This window comes from Rhincodon typus, chromosome 22 (genome assembly GCF_021869965.1).
Source record: "Rhincodon typus isolate 14 chromosome 22, sRhiTyp1.1, whole genome shotgun sequence".
Lineage (NCBI taxonomy): Eukaryota > Metazoa > Chordata > Chondrichthyes > Orectolobiformes > Rhincodontidae > Rhincodon > Rhincodon typus.
The window spans coordinates 8,817,995-8,825,235 of NC_063353.1; positions in this window are offsets into that span (position 1 = coordinate 8,817,995).

Sequence of the window (7,241 nt, forward strand, 5' to 3'; positions counted from 1 at the left end):
CCTGGGAGCTGGTTTGTGCAAAATGGAGAGTTGGGTATGCTACTGTTTGGTGTGAAAGTGCAGATAGAAACCCCATTTCTGGCCGTCATTGCACTCACTCACAAGTTCCACACTAAGTAGACTTGGAAGACTATAACGAAATATGTGGCAGACAGAACACTTGCTTACAGAGATAGCAAGAACTGCAGATGCTGGAGTCAAGATAACACAGCGTGGAGCTGGAGGAACACAGCAGGCCAGACAGCATCAGAGGAGCAGGAAAGCTGACGTTTCAGGTCGGGACCCTTCTACAGAAATGGGGAGGGGCAGGGGAATGCAGAAATAAATAGAGAGTAAAGGCGGGGCTGGGGATGATAGGTGGGATGGTGATAGGTGAGTGCAAGTAGGGAGTGGTGTGGGTTGGTCAGTGGGATGGGTGGGGTGGATAGGTGGGAGAGAGGATGGACAGGTTGTGTCAGGTCAACGAGGTGGGAATGTGATGGGGTGAGACTTGCTTATGTCTGTTTTCTGTAGCCTCTTTTCCCTGGAACAGGCTGCCAGCGTGAAGCCTGAGGCTGTAGCTTAAAGGACACCACTCCACCTCAAAAAGAGTGGCCAGGGGACTCTGCCAACTTTTCTGCTTGTCACAGACCTGTTGGAAGGATTTGCAAGTTCGTCCCCAACTTGTGTGCCCACCACATTATGAATGTACCCTTCCTTAGTTATTGAGTCTAGGGGAAGATCTTGAATCTGGAACTTTTGGTTCAGAGGGAGGGCAACTTCCTACATTAAGTAGGGAAAAGAAAAATAATACATTTATGTTCAATTGTATGATCCAGTTTATACAGAAAAATACCATTGTTGTGTTAGGGGTTCTGTGGAACTTTTCCAACACAGGAGATTGGGCCTCAGAAGAAAAATTAATTTCTGCGTGACGTGACATTTCATTTCTTAATGAGCTGCTCTCAGAATGACAAAAAATTCTAAGCTTTCAAATGAATAATTTTGTTGAATGTGATTTTGTTCTTGGGAATGGAAAAAAAACCCAGCAGCCAATAATAACACTGCTGTCTTACAAACATAGAGAAATGTGGAATTATAAAATACCATTTTGATTCATTTGACTGGCTCCTGGGTTCAAGCACAGAATACACCATTCATTGCCTATATTCCTCAATTAAATAATAATCCTTTAATACTTCTCAAACAGCTAGCAAGCCAGTTAGGTGGATTATATAATAAGATGATGGTAATCTAGGTCAGGAATGTACAACACTTCGGAAATATTGAGTGAGAAGAATTCAGAAAGGTAATTTTCTCTGGCACTTTCCACCCCTATAGTTTTCTTTTATTATTTATTCACAGGATTTGGGCATCACTGGTTAGGCTAGCATTTATTTACCATTCCAAGTTGCCCTTGAGAAACTGTTAGTGAGCTTCCTTCTTGAATCGCTGCAGTGCAGCTACACCTACAGTATTGTTAGAAAGTGGTCCCAAGTCTTTGTCCCAGTGTCAATGGATGAACAATGATATAGTTCTAAGTCAGGATGGTGTGTGACATGGAAGGGAATTAGCGGGCAGTGGTGCTCCAATGCAGCTGTTGCCTTTGTCCTCCTAAGTGATCGATTCTTTCAGGTCATAGGTTCGGAAGTTATCAAAGGGGCACAAACACTTTGCTGCAGAGCATCGTGAAGATGACGTATACTGCTATCACTGGGTGGTGGTGAAGGAGAGAGTGAAAGTTGAAAATGATGGCCAGGCTGCCCAATCAAGCAGGCTTCTTTCTCCTGGATGGCATTGGGTTTCTTGAGTTTTAATACCATTAAATATCAAGGGGACATGGTTAGATTCACTTCTATTAGAGATGGGTGTCACCTGGCGCTTGAGTGGTGTGAATGTAGCTTGCCACTTATCAGCCCAAGCTCAGGTCTTGCTGCAAATGGAAATGGAAGACTTCAGTGTTTTAAAAATCACAAATGGTCCTGAATATTGTGCAGTTATCAATGAATATCTCCACTTCTGATTTTATGATGGAGGGAGGGTCATCGACGGTCATTGAGTCAAGTTTTGCTTGGGTTCCTTGATGACATGCTTGATCATGTGTTCCCTTAATATCAAGGGCAGCCACTCTCTCCTCATCTCCTGGAGTTCAGCTCCTCTGTTTATATTTGGACCAGCTGCAATGAGGTAATTGGCTGAGGGGATCATCGAAGCTCATGAGGAAGTTACTACTATCTAAGTTCCACTTGATAGCACTGTTGACAACCGTCTTCCATCACTTTGCTGATGATTGAGAGCAGACTGTTAGTGTAATAATTGGCTGGGGTGGATTTGTTCCATTTCTGGTCATTATCTGGGCAAATTTCCATTTTGGTGGATAGATGTCAGTATTATGGCTGTACATGAACATCTTGGCTGGGGGCAGAGCCAGTTCTGGAGCGCAAGTTGGTGCTGTTGCCAGAATCCTGTCAGGGCCTATAGGTGAAATTAGATCAGGTCAATACTCAGGTGAGTAAACATTGATAGGCTTTATTGAACACAACTCTTGCATGAAAGATGGTAAGAGAGGACACCTCTGGAATTCTACACATACGTTTCCCAGTTCCACATGTTCTGATATTACTATCATATTCTATCTTACTCACATGTTCAGTCGCTATTGTTAGAATGAAGTTATGTTAATCTCCTCCCAACTTCTTTCACATATTCTTTGTTATCATGAACATTTAAATGTTAAAATTTATCTTTTTACTCCCGCTTCCCCATCTTTCGTCTGAGGCACCGATTTCCAAGAGCATTCTCTGCTCTCTTAGAGCTGGTATAAATGTCTATGCTCCTATATCGTTGAATTGGAAAGTGATCACAATGGTGGAGCGGGGTGGCACCTTCTCTCACCAGCTGACTCCTGGGTTGTACAGCCATGAAGAACATTGAAGGGCAAACTAATCGAAGAGTGATCCTCCAGTAACTGAACCATTATTTCCCCTTGAAGAAGAAGACAATGAACTGAAGTTTTCCCTTTCCAATTAATTTGTGGAGGACTCTAAACCTGGGATAAATCTGATGGTTCAAAGGAAAAAGGAAGAGCGTTATGAAGGCAGTTCTGGAGACAAGGGAATCTGGATTTCCCTCCTGCTTTGGAGAAGTTGGACTCTCGTATATAGTAGATTGGGCAGCATAGTGGCTCAGTGGTCAGCACTACTGCCTCTCTGCGCTAGGGACACAGATTCAATTCCACCCTCAGGTGACTGGCTGCGAGGAATTTGTACATTCTCCTCGTGTCTGTGCGGGTTTCTTCCGGGTGCTCCTGTTTCCTCCCACAGTCGAGATATATGCAGGTTAGGTGGATTGGCCATGGGAATTGCGGGGGATGGGTCTGGGCAGGATGCTCTTCGGAGGGTCAGTGTTGACTCAATGGGCTGAATGGCCTGCTTCCACTCTGTAGGAATGCTATGAGTAGTATCAATTCCACACTAGCTTCAGCATGAAGCTGCCTCCTGCAGACAAAATAATCTCAGGATCACCAGCGGTTGAAGAAGATTTTGGTAGCACGCTATTATGAAGGCTGGATGGAAAATTGGCGAATAGGATGTCCAGAATATGTCATGTGCCAACTAGTCTTACCAGCCAAATGTTCAGACTGGCTAGACATCAGGGTTAGACATCACCTCGATTGCTGCCATTAACAAGAGTTGCCTCTTCCATGATAGTCTTCCGCAGGTGAAAACAAAGATTCACGCTCTCTCTGTCTTAAAGGTTTCCTTTTGAAATATAAGATCATGACTCATTGAGAGAATGTTTTTCTCAGAAAATAATTCAGTGTGATCTTGAAGCTTTGAATAGTTCAGTAAAGAGTAGACCTTATCCCATGTTATGGTTTCTTTTTGTTGTGTTACTTACACAGAACATAGAACATAGAACTGTACAGCACAGGAACAGAACCTTCGGTCCATGATGTTGTGCCAAACATGACGCCTAATGAAACGAATCCCTTCTGCCTGCCCTTGGTCCATATCCCTCCATTCCTTACATGTTCATGTGCTTATCTGAAAGTCCCTTAAATGTCCCTATTGTATCTGCCCTCCACCACCACCTCTGGCAGTGTGTTCCAGACTCTGCCACTCTCTGCGTAAAAAAACTTGCTCCTTTGAACATTCCCCCTCTAACCTTAAATGCATGCCCCCTTGTGGTACCTGTGAATATCTGCTATGGCATTATTTTTCTAGTCTTTGAGGCTTGATAGTGTTGTATAACTGCTAACAACAGGGACTTCAGATCGGCAGTCTCTTGGAGATAATTAGACTTCTCCAAATCATACTTACTTTGATATGTTCAAGCTCCTTTTGATGCTTATCTCTACACAAAGCTATCCTCCAAAATGTTCTGCAGGTGATAGATATTTTAAATATGGGTTCACTGGGAATGAATTATTTGTATGAATATGGGGAGTTAGGAATCTGCGGAGTATGAGTTTTATTGTGTGGCCAACTGAAATAAAGTTCTCACTAAAAGTGTAGACTTGGACTCTGTTGAAACATAGTTATTTTTTGGAATATAACACTCATCTCTAGAAACTCCATTTGTTAGGCCTAGTTTACTTAAAAAGCCCTTTAGTGGTTCCATGGTTTCTGATGAGACTCAATTGCAAACAGATGCCATTAATGAACATATTTTGAAAATTGGTATGATCCTTTCCCTGGATTTTTTTAGTTGTCTCTTGCAGTTTTTGAGCAATGTGGTAGGCTGTTTCTGAGGTTTCAAACTGTTATCTTCACGTGTCAATTTTCTCTTGGTCGACTTAGTGAATGTTCTTTTCTTCCCCCTCTCTGTGAAGGCCTCGGATCTACAGTCATCTGCGAATCACTTTGAGAAAGTGATTTGCATACAATTAGCCACTGTCAGTCAGGGCTCCCTGATTGGCCCAGGTTAACGACCCCAATCAAGGATCTCATAATCAATGAGATCCACCTGGTCCTCAGTCCAATCACTAAAGGATGGAGCTCAACGACCAGCTTGCTCAAAAAGTGTGGCACACATTCTACCACACAGTCTAAGCCAACATAGCACAGGCTTAAGAGGATACAGCATTGTAAGAGGTGAAAACTTCTGGTTCAGGCTATGAGGCCTTCTGTGACAGTAAAATGTCCCACACACTATTTCGATTAGAGTAGCGAAGTTCTACCAATATCATATATTCCTTAAATAATAAAAAAATCTGAGCCGTTTATTTCATTAATATTTGATGTTGGCAATGTCTTGCTGTACACAAATATCTGTCACATTTGTCTACGTAACAACACTGATGACTCTTCAAAATTAATTGACTATAAAGCATATTGAGATTTTCTAAGTACTTGACAGATACTGTACAAACACACAATTTAGTTTCTTCTTTCACTTAAACACCTTGCTGACTTGTCATTTTGTTAATTGTGCAGTCAATAAAGCAGAAATCAGACGACGCCAGGTTATAGTCCAACAGGTCAATTTGAAATCACAACTTTCAGAGTGTAGCCCATTCATCACTTTCTGAAAGCTTATGATTTCAAATAAACCTATTGGACTGTAACCTGGTGTCATCAGATTTCTGACCTTGTCCACCCCAGTCCAACACTGGCACCTCCACATCACATCAATAAAGGAGGTATTGCTCAACAATAAATCTCCACAAAACTGAGCTATCCTCAAATGAGTTAAAAACTATATGAACAGTACTAATCTAGAATGTATTTTAACATTATCATGGTTTTGAAAGAGTATATTCAGAGCAATATTAATAATAATTATATCTTTTTAGTATAAACAGGATTGTGCAAGATTCCCTCTCTATAAAAAATAATAGTATTAATTAGATGTAATATATATCGAGTATGAACAAGATTACAAAGATATACAGTATCTGTTTAAAGCAACATTAATGGACGTTCTTTATTAGGGTGTGCCATATAGATTTATCACTAGCACTATGAAAGCGCTTTGTAAACTCAATTGCAGGCTTCAGTGAGTTCTGAATGCAGTATTCAGAAGCAATATTACTGGCGTAGGAGAATTGTACTGTTTTCTTAATCCATCGATTGCAATATTAAGCCCAGTGCATGGATTGAGTTTAATCTGTCGGGCTAAGAGGACCTTAGACATCAGTCTCTTGGCAGTAAAACCTCTTTCAGTAAAGGTATATGATTCCAGTTCCTGGACAATTGAACCAAGTAGGAAATCTGTGCTCTGAACATCAAACAATAGCATGGTCTTCATAAATAACATCAAGAATCAACTGTAAATGACAGCAGATGATTAGTTCCTTTGAAAACCTGACCGCAGAATACAAAGGCACCTTTTCAACATGTAATGCTGTCATGAAATAATGAGCTTTATTAACAGTATGCAGTGCTAATTTACTTTCAAGATCTGTTGGAAGTTTTTTTCGCAACAATGGAAAGTACGAAAAAAAGACTTGCATTCATAGATCGCGTTTTGTAACCATTAGGGTCTCAAAGTGCTTTGCAGACAGTGAAGTATATTGAAAAGTAATCACTTGTATTGTGGATAATGAGGTAGCCAATTTGTGCACAGCAAGATCCCACAAACAGCAATATGACAATAGCGCGGTAATCTGCTTTCTGTAAGTTGAAATTAAGGGTGAATTATCCCAGACACTGGGAATTCTCCTCCACAAAATAGTGCCACAGAATCTTATGCATCCAGCCAGGCAAGCAGATGGGGTCTCAATTTGCCATCTCATTCAACAGTCAGCACCTCTGAAAGTTTAGTTCTCTGTCAGCACAACACGAGAAGGTCAACTGTGAGATCCTTATACTCAAAAACCTAAAATGGAACATGAACCTGGAACCCTGACATTCAGAGGCATGGGTACTACCAATTTAACCATGACATCTTAAGAACATAAGAACATAAGAACTAGGAGCAGGAGTAAGCCGTCTGGCCCTTCGAGCCTGCTCCGCCATTCAATAAGATCATGGCTGATCCTTTCGTGGACTCCGATCCACTTACCCGCGTTCTCACCGTATCCCTTAATTCCTTTATTGTTAAAAAAAAACTACCTTTTTTTTAAAAACATTTACTGAAGTAGCGTCAACTACTTCACTGGGCAAGGAATTCCATAGATTAACAACCCTCTGGGTGAAGAAATTCCTTCTCAGTTCAGTCCTAAATCTGCTCCCTCTAATCTTGAGGCTATGCCCTCTTGTCCTAGCTTCACCTGCCAGTGGAAACATCCTCTCTACTTCTATCTTATCTATTCCCTT